The sequence below is a fragment of the Palaemon carinicauda genome, unplaced genomic scaffold, assembly GCF_036898095.1.
Source record: "Palaemon carinicauda isolate YSFRI2023 unplaced genomic scaffold, ASM3689809v2 scaffold321, whole genome shotgun sequence".
NCBI classification, from domain to species: Eukaryota; Metazoa; Arthropoda; class Malacostraca; order Decapoda; family Palaemonidae; genus Palaemon; species Palaemon carinicauda.
In genome coordinates this window covers 82,233-102,380 of record NW_027170882.1, presented here as the reverse complement: position 1 = coordinate 102,380, position 20,148 = coordinate 82,233, and the positions used below count along the sequence as shown (strand labels likewise).

The 20,148-nt window shown below is 41.7% G+C and overlaps 1 long non-coding RNA gene across 1 annotated transcript in view; it reads right to left on the bottom strand.

The window, feature by feature from the left end:
- Positions 1-3,676: 3,676 nt before the first annotated feature.
- The window catches only part of LOC137636539 (uncharacterized), a 55,291-nt gene continuing 38,819 nt past the window's right edge, over positions 3,677-20,148 (bottom strand). Inside the window, exons 4-5 of the long non-coding RNA XR_011043144.1 lie at positions 15,074-15,424; positions 3,677-4,944 (exon numbers count right to left, since the gene is read on the bottom strand). This is a non-coding gene — a long non-coding RNA (uncharacterized lncRNA). The remainder of the gene's footprint in view (positions 4,945-15,073; positions 15,425-20,148) is intronic.

The following is a 20,148-nucleotide window of genomic DNA, read 5'->3' as shown; positions in this document are numbered from 1 at the left end:
TTTTCCCTGTTGGAGCCCATGTTCAATTATGTATTTTTCAAAAGTTTAGTAGCAGCTCTAAACAAACTTCTGAAAATAAGAATAGCGTCTCATAAAAGTCAAACATTACATGCTAGGGGAGCACTCTATGGTTTTAAGATACAGTATATAAAAGCTTTTCTGTTAGATTCCAAGTTTCGGCACCCCCACTGTCACCTACAAGGCCGAAACTTGGAATCTAACAAAAAAGCTTTCCCTTAAATTACCAACAATGCAGACGGCACGAAAGAATTATGCTAAATCTAACATGGAAGGATAGGAAAACAGCTAGATGGATATGTCAAAAAAATAAAGTAATGGATATCCTTGAAACCATTAGCAAGCTCAAATAGAACTGGGCGGGGCACATTGCCAGGATGACAGACAACAGATGGACATCATGAACAACCTTCTGGACACCCCGGGGATACACAAGAAACCGAGGAAGACAAAAAAACCCGCTGGCGAGATGACTTAGACCAACATAAGCAACAGTGGCACAGAATAGCTTGGGATAGAAGTCTGTAGAGGAACCTGGGGAAGGCCTAAATCCAACAAAGGACTTTTGAAGGCTGAAATGATGATATAAATTCTATACCAAGGTACAAGAATACTTTATAGGCCACAAAGATGTAGGTTGTTCAATCTACTACCTCCAATGTAGGAAGCATTATATTTTGAGTTAAAAATCTGATGCTGAAGGTCTTAAATTCTATATGCCCCTGCATTTATACAGATATAGGAACCAGTTCTTAAGGAAGAAGCCACTTCTTCATACCAACAGAAGTCAGTAAGAATGTACTGTACCGTACTTTGGGATATTTTGGCCTTTATTTATAATCTATCTATTTTGTTTTCCCTTTGAAAATGTGAAAATCAAACACAAAAAATTGAACAACATTTTGTGGTTTGTTAATAACTCAAAACACTCCTACTGTTTGAAGCAGTCCATTTATGAGACTGAGGTTCAAGCCCCTCTTAAGCACGATGGTTTCTAGTGGTGTCTGCAACCTCACCCTCCTTGTAAGCTAAGGATGGGAGGTTTGAGGACTCTATAGGCCTACCTGTTGAGTCATCGGCAGTCATTGCCTGGTCCTAACTTGGATGGAGAGGGATCTAGGGCACAGATCATATGTATAAATAGTCAGACTCTAGGGCAGAGTCTTGCTAACCAGGGCAATGTTTCTGTCCCTTGCCTCTTCAATTCATGAGTGGCCTTTATACCCTTTAAACATGAGAAACCAGTATAAAACATATATTGCATAACTTGTAGCCAGTCAATATAGATTTGTCACCAGCTACACTCAAACTGTTGAGTGCAGAATGTTTTGTTGCATCTATAGAGAATTTGGAATCAAATCCAGACATAATTTCTAATGGATTCAAGACAGCTGGAACAGCTAAGGTACTCAGAGTTTAAAAAAAAAAAACTGTATTTAATCCACTGTAGATAAGTTTTCATTGAAGTGAAACTGTAATTAGTTATTTGTTATTTTTAGAAGTTTTTCATGTTTATTTTTCATGTGATTTATACCTGGCTCTAACTGACATCAATCCTTCCTCATGGGAAGAAACAGCCAGGGACTGGAAAACCTGGAGGAGTACAGTACACCATGGCACTGTGGACTTCGAGGAGAAGAGGAGACAAAATGAGGAGGCTAGGAGGAGAAGAAGGAGAGAGCGATTAGAACAGCCCCGCCCACCACCTACCCTCCCATGTGAACACTGTCCGCGACTCTTCCACCACAGACTAGGACTTAACAGCCACATCAGACATAACCTCCCACCCCAAAGATAGGAGGCTGATGGCTAACGACAGAACCCAATACTCAGACAAGAGCGGGCGCCGACGACGATACCTGGTATTCTGTTTCACAGTATTTTATTCCACAGTACGTAATATTTCGATAATAGCAATTTATGTGAATTAGATACACACCAATACACACTACGCAAACCTAATTCTGCGATAAGTTGGTTATATTTTTGCCACTGAAGCTGAAATTGGCAAAATATTAACAAGCCAAATTACAATGCTAGATATTTGGACAGAAAGGGGGAATTTTTTACGATGCCAGAATATCCCAAAGTACGGTATTTCATTCCAAGATGACATATGGAACTGAAAAAACCTTAAGAACTGTGGAGGATTTCATTTTTTTCATCATCATTAGACTGTCCAATAATGGCACATTGTTAACTTTTTCCCAAAGAACTAATTTTGGAAGATCTTCAAAGAAATCTTGACTACAAGCTAATGCAAGCTGTAAAAGGTATGTACGCACTGTACTGTACGTGTACACATATGCACAGTACAGAAAACGGTGCGCTTAGCCCCTTCGTTGGTGATCTGTAATAGCTCCTCCCATCAAAGTTCTATAACCGAGTCCTACAACCATCCATTGATGCAGCCCTTAATCAAGAGAAAAGTGAGCCTTTTCTGTACCAGTTGGGATCACATTTAAGAACAGCACTGGAAAACTAGACTCTGAATTATTCTATTATTAATGATTTACAAAGCCACCTTAGAAAAAAACCAAAAACCACTGCCAAAACAATGATAAAGACATGGGGAAAACTGTAGTCATTAATTGCAATATACAATTCTTAAAATGATTTTAAAGTTATTACCGAATAAAATCTCTGTTATGTATAATCAAATATATATAAAATTCCTTGACAAGGTCCAAACTTGAAGAAAGTCTGGTGCCTGAGAACCGATTATTCTTACTATCCTTCTGCTTACTGTAGTTAGTTCAAATGTGAACAGAACACAAAACTTAAAATTCCAAGTGGCAAAGGGTTATTATTATTATTATTATTACTTACTAAGCTACAACCCTAGTTGGAAAAGCAGTATGCTATAAGCCCAGGGGCTCCAACAGGGAAAATAGCTCAGTGCGGAAAGGAAAAAAGGAAAATAAAATATTCTAAGAAGAGTAACAACAATAAATATCTCCTATATAAACTATAAAAACTTTAACAAAACAAGAGGAAGAGAAATAAGATAGAAGAGTGTGCTCGAGTGTACCCTCAAGCAAGAGAACTCTAACCCAAGACAGTGAAAGGCCATGGTACAGAGGCTATGGCACTACTCTAACACCACCTGTGCTGAAACAGGTCCAGATCCTCTACTTACCAACATTCGTAAACAAAATTCCAACTGAGAACACAACACTTAACTAAAAACTAAGTGATATACAACGGCTAAAGTACAATAGATTAAGTAAAGGAAAAACTCCTTTTGATTTTATAGCAAGTAGTTTGGCCAGGACCACCATCCACCTGTAGAGACACTACCGCTAGAGTTATTGGGTCCATTGACTGACCAAATGGTACAGTACTACATTGGATCCCTCTCTCTGTTTACGGCTAATTTTTTCTTTGCCTACACACACAATGAATAGTCTGGCCTATTCTATACACATTCTCCTCTGTCCTAGCAACACTGAGATTACCAAAAAATTCTTCTCACTCAAAGGGTTAACTGCAGCACTGTAATTGTTCAGTGGCTACATTCCTCTTGGTAAGGGTAGAAGAGACTCTTTAGCTATGGTAAGCAGCTCTCCTAAGGGTGAGCTAGCTGGGTATATTCCTGGCATTCCATGCATCCTTTTTTTCTCTGGTATATTTAGCAGTATTTACACCTTAGAAATGGTGCTATAAGGAGCATTTCACAGAGCGACACAGGTTGAGCCCAGAAATAATCATAACAACCCACAGATAAAGATTTGTTTTTCCTATGAACATGAATATACTGTACTCCTCAGAGGAGACCCTATCCACAACTAAAACCTACAATGGGACTCTCATGAATGAATGAGATCTTGGCCACTGCTGCAGCAATACAATATCAAACCCAACAGTAATTATTAACGGGCAGAACACATTTACGGGACCTTAGCATAGTAACAAAAGTCCTTTTCCTATCACGTATGAAAGATAAAATAAGCAACACACAAAATAATTAGAGAATTATCATAAATCAAAAATGGTGACCTGTACACCTACAATTATTCTTAAGCGAAATACAAACCAGATCATTTGTCTTTTGATTAAATTTATCATGAGATAAAATTTCTCCGACTTTATCAAATTATTGTTTCTCAGTTAAAAATCTTTTGCCATGACTAAAATGCAATAATGAAAACAGAAACTTTCTACAATATATCAATTTAAATTTGTTTTTAAACAATAAATTCCACAAAATTGTAAACGTGTCCTGCCTATTAACATCATCAAAACACAGAAGGTCCTCAGCTTGCAAACTTTTGGAAATACGAACACAAATCCAAGTGAAATCAAATCTGATATTGTATCAAATATTCATAATGAGATACTGTAAAATGAACAATATTATATCATTTGATGCAGTAAGCAAAACGACATTTGCAACATGAAACGTGACTATTTGTTGACTTTTGCAGCTGAAAATCAAAGGCCCGCGAGTTAGGTGATGCCTACCCCAGACCAAAATTTAACAAAACTTACAAACAGCTTCTTGAAACCTATTAACTATTAAGTTTACAAGTTGAGGACTTTCTGTATTAACCTTAAAATATAGTATAATATGAGGAACGTGATGCCAATCATTTTCTAATACGGAGAGCAAAAAGTAAGGTAATTCACATAGAATTTTAGATGCTCTTTGTTAAATAAACACCTAATAGTTTTTAAACTATACCAAACTTTTTTAGTTTTCTTAAGATCAATATACTGTATACGATTGGTAAATACTGTACGGTATATCAATCTTGAATTGTGAAAATTATCTCAAATCATTCCAACTTGGATGTATTGACCGAGTACATCTAACTTCATTGCATCTTTGGAGCATTGTCTTGAAAGAGAAAGTTCGTCGAAGTCTTCAGTCACAAGAGAGAGACAGTCCGTAAATGGGACTCAGACATCCTGAACGAAGGACTCCTGTAAAGGAAAATAAGGTTCTTTAGAAATGTTATAAGCTGTTAATAAGTTCAGTACAGTCAACAACAACACACATCATAATAAAAACTATAGTTTAATAAAATAAAATATAATGATTTGAAAAAAAGAAAAAACAACTGAAAACCCTGACTAATTAAAATGTTTCATAAAACCCGTTTAACTGTTACTTGGGGCTTGCATTATTATGCACTTATAGGTTAAATATATAAATTTATAATTCTATAATACTGTAAGTTGTTTCATCACAAACAAATTGCTTCCGGTTAGCCTATTTTGAGGAAGCAAAAACCTCCAATCACTCTGCAGAGTTGACTTGTTGTCTCACAAATGCCTATACAGTAATCTCATTTCCCTAATATTATCTACAAATTTTCCTTCAACATTCTTCTTCTAATAAATAAATTCACCCATTTTTAACATTATTTGCCTCATAAATACTTTTCTAATAAGTCCCAGCTTGGGTGAAGCAGGGGCTTGGGTGCTGATCAGATGTATATATGGTCAATTTCTAGGGCATTGTCACTCTCTCTTGTTTCTGTCATTCATCAACACCCTTTACAAACCTTTAACAGGTTGGCCAAGGCACTAGCCACCCATTGAGATAATAAAGCTAAAGTTATTGGGTCCTTTGACTGACCAGATGGTACGACATTGGATCCCTCTCTGGTTACAGCTCAGTTTTCCTTTGCCTATATATATACACTGAATAGTTTGGCATATTCTTTACACATTCTCCTCTTTCCTCTTATGCCTGACGTGAGGCATAACTGAAAAATTCTTCTTCACTCAAAGGGTTAACTACTACAATGTAATTGTTCAGTGTCTACTTTCCACTCGGTAAGCATAGAAGAGACTCTTTAGCTATGGCAAGCTGCTCTATTAAGAGAGCACTCCAAAATCAAACCATTTTTCTCTACCCTCTGTACCATGGTCTTCCACTGTTTTGGGTTAGAGTTCTATTGCTTAAGGAACACTCAGGTACACTGTTCTATCTATTTCTTTTCCTCAAGGGTTAGTTTCCTTTTTGGAGACCTTGGCCTTATAGCATCCTGCTTTTCCATCTAGGGTTGTAGCTTAACTAGTAATGATAATAATTTTGTAGCAGAACTTTGTCGGACACAGTTAGTTACAACAAATGTCCCCAGGCTTGATCCACTGTTTCTCTGATACCTTCAAGTCCCTTTGAGCTTCTCAAGTTTCTTGAATGCCAATATGGAAGAGAACTCAAGTCTGCAAATGGAGCAGATTGTACTGTAAAGCAGTATGCTACTAAAGCCAGGCTGCACAAACGGCACTGAGCTGATGCAATGCCACGAGCTACAGCAGCTCGTGACCTTGATCCATATAAACCTGATTCTGTTATTATGTATAGAGCTAGGGTCAACTGTCTAAGATTAAATGATAGGAAAAGGCATGAAGTAGAAGGAAGGGTAGAATGTAAACTGTGAGGGGCAGAGACTGAAGACCCTACCCATTTCATTCTTAGCTGTCCTGAGCTCAGCGACAAGAGAAGAAAAATAATAGAACTACAGCAGCCATACGAAGAGGAAAAGAAGGTATTATGAAACATTCTGTTTAAGGAAGAAGGAATAGGGAAAAGAAAAGAATATACATATCAGATGTGGAAAAAAAGAGAGATGAAAAATGATATTTTCATAATAAAATAAATTTTTGAACATACTTACCCGCTGGTTATATAAGAATGGCTAGCGTTCCCATCGCCTCGGCAGAACTATTTAAAAACTCGCGGCTAACGCAGGTATGTCAGGTGTACACTAGCACCCTGGTGGACTACAGGTAGAACTACTCCCACTTCCTCAGATTTTTCTTGCCCCTTGGTCTCTAGAGGGGAGGAGGGTGGGATTATAACTTATATAACCAGCGGGTAAGTATGTTCAAAAACTTATTTTATTATGAAAATATCATTTTTACTTAAACATAAAACTTACCCGCTGGTTATATAAGAATGGCTGATTGACATCCTTGGTGGCGGGTCCGAGACAGCAACTTGATTGAAAATTCACTTAATAGTTACACATAACTAATATAAGTGGTTCATACCTGATAAGGCAACAGACTGCAATGGTTCTCTGTCTCATTCTGTCTGTTATCCTTAAAAGATCCAGCGGTCCACCCAGGGGGCTGAAGATCTCTAGGAGCTGTCAAACAGTGCCATAACCTATAACATGACAGGACCTCAACTAATACCCTTGTTCCGGGCGCTCTCAAGGAATAACATGACCACCTGACCAAATCATTAGATTGCGGAAGACTGTTGACCAGTCTACACATACAACCTTAAAAACAACAAAGTTCCAAGAGAACGAAGAGTATTAGGGATTAAGGGAACGTTGTGGTAGATCCTTCACCTACTACCGCATTCGCAGCCACGAATGGACCTAAAGTGTAGCAGTCCTCGTAAAGAGTCTGAACATGTTTTAAGTAATGGGATGCAAATACAGACTTACTTCTCCAAAAAGTCGCATCCATTATGCTTTGCAGAGAACGATTCTGTTTAAAAGCCACCGAAGTAGCCACTGCTCTTACTTCGTGAGCCTTCACCTTGAGCAGCCTAAGATCTGCCTCATTACACTGTGAATGAGCTTCTCTAATTAAAAGCCTTATAAAAAAGGAAAGAGCATTTTTTGACATAGGCTGAGAGCGCCTCCGAATTGCCTCTCAAGCTCCTTGTTCTTTCTAGATATATCCTTAAAGCTCTAACGGGACATAGCACTTTCTCTAACTCATTGCCCACTAAGTCATAAAGATTAGTAATTTCAAAAGATTTTGGCCACGGCCGAGAAGGAAGTTCATTCTTGGCCAGAAAACCCTGCTGCAAAGAACATATTGCTTTTCCATTTCTGAATCCAATCTTCTTGCTGAAAGCATGGAGCTCACTGACTCTTTTGGCTGTTGCCAAGCTCACCAAGAAAAGGGTCTTCAAAGTCATATCTTTAAAAGTAGCCGAGTGCAGAGGCTCGAACCTGCCACTCATAAGGAATCTAAGTACCACATCCAAGTTCCAAGCTGGTGATACCTGATGACATCTCTTAGACGGTTCGAAAGACCTAAGTAGGTCTTGTAAATCTTTATTGTTGGAGAGATCCAGATTTCTATGTCTGAAAACAGTTGCCAGCATACTTCTGTATCCTTTAATCGTCGGGACCGAGAAGTTATGCTTATTCCTCAGATCTAAAAGGAAGTCGGCAACCTGTGCTATAGAGGTATTGGACGAAGAAACTGAGTTAGCTCTACACCATTCTCTGAATACCTCCCATTTGGATTGATATACTCTAATGGTAGAGGTCCTCCTTGCTCTTGCAATAGCCTTGGCTGCCTCCTTCGAAAAGCCTCTAGATCTTGCGAGTCTTTCGATAGTCTGAAGGCAGTCAGACGTAGAGCTCGGAGGTTTTGGTGATTTCTTGCCAAATGGGGTTGTCTGAAAAGATCTGCTCTTAACCGGAGGCTTCTCGGCACGTCCACTACCCACTCCAGTATCTCCAGAAACCAGACTCTCGACGGCCAAAAAGGAGCAATTAGAGTCATTCTGGTCTCCTTGTGAGATACGAACTTTTGCACTACTTTGTATAGGATCTTGAAGGGTGGGAACGCGTAAACATTCATGTGCGCCCAATCCAGCAGGAACGCGTCTATGTGAGCTGCCTCGGGATCCGGTACTGGAGAGCAATACGTTCCCAGTCTCTTTGTTTTGGAGGTTGCAAAGAGATCTATGAGAGGGTGACCCCATAATCACCACAACTTCTTGCGAACCTCCAATTGCAGCATCCATTCCGTGGACAGAACTTGGTCCCTCCTGCTGAGCCTGTCCACACTCACATTCTTGGCTCCTTGAATGAATCGAGTCAATAAAAGAATCCTCCTTTCTTTTGCCCAGAGGAGTAGAGATTTCGCAAATTCGTACAGAGACTCCGAGTGGGTCCCTCCCTGCTTCGCTATGTACGCTAGGGTCGTGGTATTGTCCGAATTGACCTGTACCACCTTGTCCAGGACCAGGCCCTCGAATCCTTTGAGGGCTAAGTGCACCGCTAAGAGCTCCTTCTGATTGATATGAAGAGCCTTCTGTTCTTTTGTCCAACATCCTGAGATCTCTCTTCTTCCCAATGTTGCTCCCCATTCCGAATTTGAGGCGTCTGAGAACAACATGAGGTCTGGGTTCCTCTGCTCCAACGATAGACCCTTGTTGAGTTTGTGAGCATTGCTCCACCATTGAAGATGTGATTTGAACGTATTCGTAACGGGAATACTCTCCTTGTCGAGACAGTCCCCCCTTTTCCAATGAGCATTGAGGTAAAATTGAAGGGGGCGCAGGTGCAACCTTACCAGAGATACAAACTTCTCTAGAGACGAGAGGGTTCCCAGAAGACTTTTTTCTCCATAAAGGCTCCCAGCCTTAGAAGGGCTGACTGAACTCTTGCAGGCGACGGAAAAGCCCGAAAATCCTGAATCCGAATCTCCATCCCCAAATAAAGGATCTTCTGGGATGGAGACAACTGTGACTTCTTTGAACTCACTAGAAGTCCCAATTCTTTTCTCAAATCCATGGTCAACTGAAGGTCCTTCAAACAGCGCTCGACCGAGGGAGCTCTTATCAACCAATCGTCCAAGTACAGGGAGGCTCTGATGCCCCTCGAGTGCATTCATCATTAATTTTGTAAAAATCAGAGGAGCTGTGCAGAGGCCAAAACATGAAGCTCGAAACTGGAAGACCTTTTCCTTGTATACGAACCTCAGATAACGTTTGCAGCTTGGATGTATCGGAACATGAAAATAAGCGTCCTGGAGGTCCAATGATACCATCCAGTCGCCTTTCCTCACTGCTGCCAGCACAGTCTTCTGAGTCTCCATAGTGAATTTCGAGTTCTGGACGTAGCGGTTGAGGGTGCTCACATCCAGAACCGGTCTCCATTCCCCTGAACTCTTGAGAACTAGGAACAAGCGGTTGTAAAACCCTGGAGACTCCAAATCCTGTACCCTTTCTACTGCTCTCTTTTTTAGTAGAAGTGACACTTGCAAGTGCTTGGCCTGCCTCTTCGGTCCTCTCTTGTACTTGGGTGAAAGATCCACCGGATCTGCGACTAAAGGAGGCTTTAATACAAATGGAATTTTGTATCCTTCCTTTAAAAGACGTACCGACCAAGGATCCGCTCCCTTCTTCTCCCAGGCCTGCCAGTAGTTGTTCAGCCTGGCTCCCACTGCTTGAAGGGGAGAGCCGTCAGACCCTGCCCCGACTTGGCTTGGCTACTCTTTTCCTTTGCTTCCTTGCCTCTGGCTTGAAAGTACTTCTCCCTGTAGATTTACCCCGAAAGGGCTGAGCAGAATGAGAATATGATGCCCCTTCCTTAGTTCTACAAGAAGAGAAGGACGTAGGTAAAACCTTACTGGCTGTTTTAGTAACCAAATCCTGAGTAGCCTTCTGAGTCAGATTTGCAGCCACTTCCTTAACTAAATCCTGCGGAAATAGAGCCGAAGACATGGGCGCAAAAAGCAACTCAGATCTCTGACATGGAGTGACACCTGCAGAGAGGACAGAACATAAAGTAGCTCTTTTCTTTGTAACTCCTGCAGTAAACAAAGTGGCCAGCTCATTAGAACCATCCCTGACTGCTCTGTCCATACAAGACATAAGTTGGATAAGACTACTTGTGTCCGTGTCCGTCATCTCGGCCACTTTTCTGCTCAAAGCTACCAGTGACCAGTCCAGTAAATTAAATACCTCAAATGCTCTAAACAATCCTTTTAAGAGGTGGTCAAACTCCGACATTAACCACAACACTTTTGTCTTTCTCATGGCCATGCGACGGGAAGATGCCGGAGCTCCCAAACCTAATACCTCTCCCGTCTCATACCAAACGTTCGATTTAGAGGCTAACTTAGCTGGTGGAAAAGCGAAGCAAGTCTTGCCCATAGTTTTTCTTGTATCCATCCATGCTCCCATTAATTTCAATGCTCTCTTAGAAAAGCGGAAAAGCACCATTCTTGTATTAAAAGAAGTCTTCACTGTCTTGCCCAAGATAAACTCAGAAGGGGGAGATCGCGAAGTAACTGGTGCAAAATTGTCTGGAAATAATTCCGAGAAGACCAGCATTAACTTTTTGAAATCCACCGCATGTTGAGGTGGTTTCTCCTCTTCTTCCTCCGAGATATCCTCCACGTGTTCCTCATGAGAGAGAACCTCATCCTGATCTTCTAATTCAGAGATTGGGGCTGCGTTTTGACCCAAACGTTGAACCTCCTGTGCAGGTGCAACAGAGTCAACATGGGCGCGCTTGCGTTGTTCCATATCCGTTTCCAATTGACAGTCATTCGACTTGCATTCACTGTCACTATTGATTTTATAATGGGATGAGTCCGGCTGGCGCCGCTCTGCTGCCTCCTGGCGCGCCGCATTCACGCGATGTTCGCGCTGCCGCTCCGAGGAGCCCTGGCGCGTCGCGCTCATGCGCTGGCGCTCTACCCATTCATGGCTCGACTGGTGTAGGTCGTCACGCTGGCGCTTAGCGCCTGTCTGGCACCGCTGGCGACGTTCAGCGCCTTCAACAATTAACTCCTGAGGCTCGTCATGTTGCCAATCAGGCTCCGCCTGCGCCCTGTGCCTGCTTCTATCCTGCCGCTTCGCGGCTCGCTCCGCCATTTGGCGAACATTATCCCGCTTGGACTGAATATCGGCTGAATGCTCCTTTGATATTTGTTGTGAAACAGAGCTCTGCTGAGACAAATCTACTCCAACCTTCCGCTGAACAGTGAAACTGGGAGACCGCCTGTGCGATATCACGTCAGTCCCAGAGACAACAGGCCGCCTGTGTGACAACGGGTCTACCACCGAAGACCGACGCCCAGCCTCACTGCCAACAACCGATTGATAAGACTGCATCATCGACGAGAGCTGTTGTTTCATGTTCAACAACATATTCCACTTTGGATCGTTTTGAGGAGATAATTGTACAGCCTTCTCTATAGCGAATTCGTCCTCTTCATCGCTCTCCAATCTTTTACCCCTTTTGGGAGAAGAATCCCAGTCTGAAGGAAGAGGTGGAGCATGGATAGTCACACCAGAACCAGAAATTAACTCCGCATCCGAATCCATTACTCTATCCCCATCGGAACCCACATTCGAGCGCTTCGCAGGAGAACACTCGTCATGGGACCGAACACGTTCAGGTGTTTCCCAATGACTACAACCCGACTGTTGCGGGGAGGAAACGTGCGGCTGTTCCACTGACTGAACTTTCCTCTCAATCGGTCTAGATTCTTTACGCCACCTATCATCACGTGACTCCTCATCTGAAGAGGGAGACAAAGCACTAACCTCACTTTTTCTATGGTGAGGGTGAGCGCCCTGAGCTACGCCATCAGGATCACTCGAGGGAACGTCTACGCGACTGATGAAGCCTCTCGTTCCCTTTTGCCCTTCGACATAACTTCTCCCCTTCCGGGAGCTTGACAGAGGTCTTAGGCTAGGCGAACGACACGATTGCGCAGGCGCGCCCTCCACTACACTAAACACATTCGTCGGACTTTTAACACTAGATCGATCACTAGTCCGACCCCTTTTAAGTACATTAATTTCTGACATCATTTGTTTTTTGTCCGCTGCTAAAGATTCAACCCTCACACCGAGAGCTTGAATTGCGGATAACATATCCCTCATCATAGGTTCTTTTGGCTCTTGATCTACCACTACGGGGGAAGACGTAGGATTAATTACATCAGACCTAGATAAATCCACAGAACGGGACGACCTACGTCTAATCCTTTCTTTCCTAATTCTATCTTTCTCTAATTTCTGAGTATAACACTCGTAAGCTACCCACTGACTTTCCATTAATGAAGGACATTCTTCACACCGATCCCCATCAGCACACGATTTCCCTCTACATTTAACACAAATTGTGTGCGGATCAACAGAACCTTTAAGAAGTCGAGTCTGACAACCTTTACTACACTTCCTATATAAAGGGGAGGGGTCGGCCATATTGAAAAGTGACAAGAGAAAATTAAACAACAGCAGAGGTCAAAATAACTAAATAACCTCACAATAATAAGATTTCAAGAATATTTGAAAAGGAAAACACTAAAGCGAAAGCCAACAAAAACAAAAAGACAGAGTACATCACCAAATAAACCGTCCAATTGAATGTAAACAGCGAGTGAATTTTCAACGTTCTGACCAGTACGACCGGCAGGAAAAATCTGAGGAAGTGGGAGTAGTTCTACCTGTAGTCCACCAGGGTGCTAGTGTACACCTGACATACCTCCGTTAGCCGCGAGTTTTTAAATAGTTCTGCCGAGGCGTCGGGAACGCTAGCCATTCTTATATAACCAGCGGGTAAGTTTTATGTTTAAAATAAAAGAATTAGAATAGAGAAGACAATTAAGGAGGTGCCGAAGAAAAGGCAAATCCTCCGTCCAGCAACGGAACGGATCACCTCCAAATTTTCATGGTTTCGTACGATGCATAAAATCTGTCCATTGTCAGAATTTGGTGAAAATCCAATGTGTCAATTTCTTTACACATAATCTTTAAAATTGTGAAAAATGCAAATCCAGATCTAAAATCTGGATCCCGTACCGGATCATCTCCAATAGTTAATGAAGTTATCAATGGCCTAAGTTCTATCTGGGGAGAAAATTTTGTTAAAATTCATCAAGTAGATTTGACGTAATCCTGTCCACAGTTACCGTTACCGTTACCGATCCTATAATTCACCAGGATCGTAGGGGCGCTGCATGGTGGAACACCGCAATAAGAACCTCCACTTGTCACGGTTGTGTGCGAGTGCCTGGGTCTGGGCGGAGGTTTTTCCTGTCCATTCAGCAATGTTGTCGGTCCACCTCTTTCTCTGCCGCCCTCTTCTCCTCTTCCCCTGAACTGTTCCCTGGAGAATTGTCTTGGACAGGTCGCTTGATCTTGTCATGTGGCCATAACATTTTGGTTTTCTCCTCTTCACTGTGGACAGCAGATCCTCATAGCGTCCTAAGTGTTGTCTCACTCTTCTGTTGACTTTTCATTTGTGACATGCTCAATGTACGAGATGCCAAGCACTCGTCTGAGGCATCTCATTTCTACAGCTTGGATCTTTCTCTGTAGCTCTGCCGTCATTGTCCAGGATTCACAAGCATACAGAAGGATGGAAATGACTAGGGCATGCAATAGTCTCAATTTGGATTTGACAGCGATGTTTTTGTCTTTCCAGATTTGATTCAGTTTTGTTAGCGCCGCTGTTGTTAGCGCGATTCTTGCATGGACTTCTGGTTTAGATCCTTCTTGAATTGTTGGACTATTTCAAGTTGTTGACCACCGACCACGATTTTTGCTTTGATTGGTTTGGAGCTGTTTCTCATTAGCTTTGTTTTTTCAGCACTGATTTCCATTCCGTGTCTGGTTGATGTTTCATCCAGACGTTTCACGAGGTTGACCAGCTCATCTTCGTTCCCTGCCAGGCCATCAATATCATCAGCAAACCGAAGGATGCTGATTGTTTGTCCTCCGATGCTAACTGTGCTCACATGATCTTCGAGTGCATCTGTCATAATTTGTTTAAGGAAGATGTTGAACAGGGTTGGTGACAGAAGGCAGCCTTGGCGGACACCTACTGAAGTGTGGAACCATTCCCCTATTTTGCCTTGGGCAAGGACCGCGCTGGTTGCTTTATTGTACAGCTGTTGGATCGTCTGTATCAGTTTTTGTCCCATGTTGTACCTGTTCATTGTGGCCCAGAGGGCATCATGCCATATGCGGTCAAATGCCTTTTTGTAGTCAATGAACACGTGGAAGATGTCTTGCTGGTGTTGGCTGTACTTCTCACACAGAACTCGAAGATTGAAAATCTGTTCTGTTGTGCTCCTTCCTCTTCTAAACCCAGCTTGCTCTTCGGCAATTATCTCTTCTGCCTGGGGTCTCAGTCGGTTCAGAATGACTCAACATCACAGACAAATAGATAAATAAATAAATCGACTCAATTTCATTACATCCTTGGCGGAGGTAATAAATGAGTCAAGAGCTTACTCATACAAATGACGAGGGTTTGTATTTGTGTAGGAACAAATTGATAACAAAATCATAATTCCATTTATATCAATGCCTTACCTTCACATGCTCAGAATCCAGATGGCGAAAAGACTTGGGTACACGCTGATGTGCGCCTACACCTTATTCTTCATTTCGTTCGTTCCATACTGCCCGGAGCTGGTCTCTGGGTGGGGCTCGTAGACTATAAGTCATAGCCCCTTACACGATTGAGACCAAAATGGTCACCGTTGCAAAGTATCTCTGGCCTTAGAAGAGTATTTCCATCTTGTCAATTTTTCTCATGGAACACCGTGCAAGGGAGGGGTTCAGGGGTAGCCCAAGCCCAGGTCTCTGAGGACCAAACTCCAGGTCACAAGTTGGAGCCGGAAGGAATCCTATTCTTCCAACTTTCGGTTTCAGCTGGTCAGCCTGGAATGAAATATCAGATTAGGGGCATTTCAATCTCTTGCTATCTCAAAGGTTAATACGATAGTCTTACTAATTAATCAAAATCTATAAAATCTATTAATTATTCTTTTTAATGGTCTACTAAATATCTGCTATGCTACACTTCACAATAAATGTAGGTAAAGTCATCTTTCTCTAAAATTAAAATTATATTGAAACAAATTATATGATGACAACCCTCAATAAGTTCTACTTGAGACTAGAACATCTGTATTATCTAAATCACTTAAATATATGATTAAATTCAACATGTGGGTCTTTTTTTTTTATATAAAAATACTATAACCCAACAATTGGACTCAACTAGGGCCAGGCAATGGTTCCTGATGACTCAGTAAGTAGACCTATATGCTCCCCAAATCCCCTATCCTTAGCTCACAAGGATGGTAAAGTGGCAGTCACTACAAGAAACTATCAAGCTTGAGCGAGTCTTGAACCCCAGTCCAACAGATAGTTAGTTACCCATAAGCTACTGCAACCCTAGCAGTGGATTCAATCTAAAATGCTACCTTTATAATCCTATTAAGAACAAAATTAGAATTATAATGGTTTATCAAAGGAGAAGGCAGAAGAGAAGAGAAGTAACTGCTATTATTCTGAGATTGTCATACCCATCATAATCTAACACAAGCGTGAGAGCCTTCGATTAAAAGTTTGACTTTGCGAATATGGCCCTGATTACGTTCTTGAATATTGACTAATATTATTGTTATTATCATTACTTGCTAAACTACAATACTAGTTGAAAACTCAGGATACTATAAGGCCAAGGGGTCCATGGGGAAAATAGCCTAGAAAGGAAACAAAGACACAAATAGAATAGTGTCCCTGAGTGTAAACACCATGGTATAAAGGCTATGGCACTAACCAAGAGAAGGGAACATTTTGATATTGGGGTGTCCTTCTCCTAGAAGAGGTGCTTACCATAGCTAAAGAGTCTTTACCCTTACTAAGAGAAAATTAGCCAATGAACAACTACAGTGCAGAAGTTAACCCCTTGAGTGATAAATTTTTCAGCTATCACAGTGTTGTAAGGTGTATGAGGAAAGAGGAAAATTTGTAAAGAATAAGCCAGACTATTTGGTGTATGTGTAGGCAAAGGAAATACAACACATAATCCAAGGTAAGGACCCAACAACTCTCTGGCGGTAATATCTCGCCAAACCGTTTTCAACATTGTCAGAATTTTCTCAATCTTGAATTGGTGAAATCACTTGAACAAACTTTTCCAAAAAAAAAAATATAAATCTTTCCTAATTACATTGAGTCATCAAGTTCAAGCTAAACTGATCAAAGTCTACAATAAGATTTTTGAGAAAATATTTTACTCATTCACCTTATACAGTAAAACTATTACACAATTTTACGGGAAAAGAGCTTCAGAAATTCTAACTAGCAGCGAATGTTTTTATGTTGAACAGATTTATATGTCTCTCCTCATAGTTTATGTATGACAGATCTATTTTAGCATTGATACTGACCTTGAAGTTATTTTATATTGATTATTAATCACTTCTCATGTAGTTAATTTGTTTCCTTTCCTCATTTGGCTATTTATTTCTGTAGGAGCCCTTGGGCTTATAGCATCCTGCTTTTCCAACTAGGGTTGTAGCTTAACTAATGAGAATAACAATAATAATCACATTTCAAACAACCTCTGAAGACGAATTAATTAACATGATAAAGACAGTAGAAATATTCTCAATATTTCCAGACTCCAAAGATGAAACTTAACAGCCCTTAAGTACAAACTTCTCCCTGCATTTATTTATCTATTTATCTATCTGTTTGTTTGTCTGTTAGCAGGAATACGGCAAAACCTCCTGCGGGATTATCCCCAATTTTAACAACGGATAGGAAGAGCCCATTTGATTTTGGAAGTAATCCCGATCAAGATTGTGACTTTAACAACGGATAGGCTCCATGTCCTGGAACGGATAGGTATTTTGCTCTGGAAGACCCCATCAGATTTTGGAGGTGATACAGATGAAGATCGCAATTCTAGTTATTACTGTTATTAATATACAGTAGAATCATTCACGGTCAACATATGAAGAAGGGAAAGCTCAGTCTGTAGACTCAAGTCAAACGTTAACAATCTTCATTGACGGAGATCTGAAATGTCTGAATGCTCTTTCTACTTGTTTCAAATGCATTTAGAATGTTGTCATCTAAATATTTACAGCAAAGTTTAACCATTACACCTAACAAGACTAACCAGATGGGGAACAAAATATTAGGCTTAATTTATAGAAGATCCTCAACTTACAAACTTAATAGGTTCCAAGAAACGGTTTGTAAGGCGAATTTTGTTACATTTTGGCCTAGGGTAGGCCTAACCTGACTCCCATGCCTATAATTTCCAGCTACAAAAGTCAATAAAAAGTCCAGTTTTATATGAAATAGATATCAGGTTATTACAAAATGTTATTTTTATTAATAAAATAAATTTTTGAATATACTTACCCGATAATCATGTAGCTGTCAACTCCGTTGCCCGACAGAATTCTATGGAGGGATACGCCAGCTATCACAATACTAGAAGGGGGTGTATTTACCAGCGCCACCTGTGGCCAGGTACTCAAGTACTTCTTGTTGACACCTCCTCAATTATTCCTCGGTCCACTGGTTCTCTATGGGGAGGAAGGGAGGGTCGATTAAATCATGATTATCGGGTAAGTATATTCAAAAATTTATTTTATTAATAAAAATAACATTTTTCAATATTAAACTTACCCGATAATCATGTAGCTGATTCACACCCAGGGGGGTGGGTGAAAAACCAGTGTACAAGACTAAAGGATAGCTAAGTATCCCGTATTTCATATAATCAGTTATCCACAATAACAATGAAATAATAAGTACCTGGTAAGGAAGTCGACTTGAACCGTTACTCTGCCTTTAATAAGATCGTCTTCCTTACTGAGCGCAGCGTTCCTCTTGGGAGGCTGAATCAACTCAAAGGTGCTAAAGTATACAGGGCTGCAACCCATACTAAAGGACCTCATCACAACCTTTAACCTTGGCGCTTCTCAAGAAAGAATTGACCACCCGCCAAATCAACAAGGATGTGGAAGGCTTCTTGGCCGACCGTACAACCCATAAAAAGTATTCAAGAGAAAGGTTAAAAAGTTATGGGATTATGGGAATGTAGTGGCTGAGCCCTCGCCTACTACTGCATTCGTTGCTACGAATGGACCCAGGGTGTAGCAGTACTCGTAAAGAGACTGGACATCTTTGAGATAGAATGATGCGAACACTGACTTGCTTCTCCAATAGGTTGCATCCATAACACTCTGCAGAGAACGGTTCTGTTTGAAGGCCACTGAAGTAGCCACAGTTCTCACTTCATGTGTCCTTACCTTCAGCAAAGCAAGGTCTTCTTCCTTCAGATGAGAATTTGCTTCTCTAATCAGAAGCCTGATGTAGTAAGAAACTGAGTTCTTAGACATTGGTAGAGAAGGCTTCTTGATAGCACACCATAAGGCTTCTGATTGTCCTCGTAATGGTTTTGACCTTCTTAGATAGTACTTAAGAGCTCTAACTGGGCAAAGTACTCTCTCCAGTTCGTTCCCCACCATGTTGGACAGGCTTGGGATCTCGAACGACTTAGGCCAAGGACGGGAAGGAAGCTCGTTTTTAGCCAAAAAACCGAGCTGCAAGGAACATGTAGCCGTTTCAGATGTGAAACCTATGTTCCTGCTGAAGGCGTGGATCTCACTTACTCTTTTACCTGTTGCTAAGCACACGAGGAAAAGAGTTTTTAATGTGAGGTCCTTAAAAGAGGCTGATTGGAGCGGTTCAAATCCTGATGACATTAGGAACCTTAGGACCACGTCTAGATTCCAGCCTGGAGTGGACAACCGACGTTCCTTTGAGGTCTCAAAAGACCTAAGGAGGTCCTGTAGATCTTTGTTGGAGGAAAGATCCAAGCCTCTGTGGCGGAAAACCGCTGCCAACATACTTCTGTAACCCTTGATCGTAGGAGCTGATAGGGATCTTACGTTCCTTAGATGTAACAGGAAGTCAGCAATCTGGGTTACAGTGGTACTGGTTGAGGAAACTGCATTGGCCTTGCACCAGCTTCGGAAGACTTCCCATTAAGACTGATAGACTCTGAGAGTGGATGTCGTCCTTGCTCTGGCAATCGCTCTGGCTGCTTCCTTCGAAAAGCCTCTAGCTCTTGAGAGTCTTTCGATAGTCTGAAGGCAGTCAGACGAAGAGCGTGGAGGTTTGGGTGTACCTTCTTTACGTGAGGTTGACGCAGAAGGTCCACTCTAGGAGGAAGAGTCCTGGGAACGTCGACCAGCCATTGCAGTACCTCGGTGAACCATTCTCTCGCGGGCCAGAGGGGAGCAACCAACGTCAGCCGTGTCCCTTTGTGAGAGGCGAACTTCTGAAGTACCCTGTTGACAATCTTGAACGGCGGGAATGCATACAGGTTGAGATGGGACCAATCCAGCAGAAAGGCATCCACGCGAACTGCTGCTGGGTCTGGAATCGGAGAACAATACAAGAGGAGCCTCTTGGTCATCGAGGTAGCGAATAGATCTATGGTTGGCTGACCCCACAGGGCCCAAAGTCTGCTGCAAACATTCTTGTGAAGGGTCCACTCTGTGGGGAAGACCTGACCCTTCCGGCTGAGGCGATCTGCCATGACATTCATATCGCCCTGAATGAGCCTC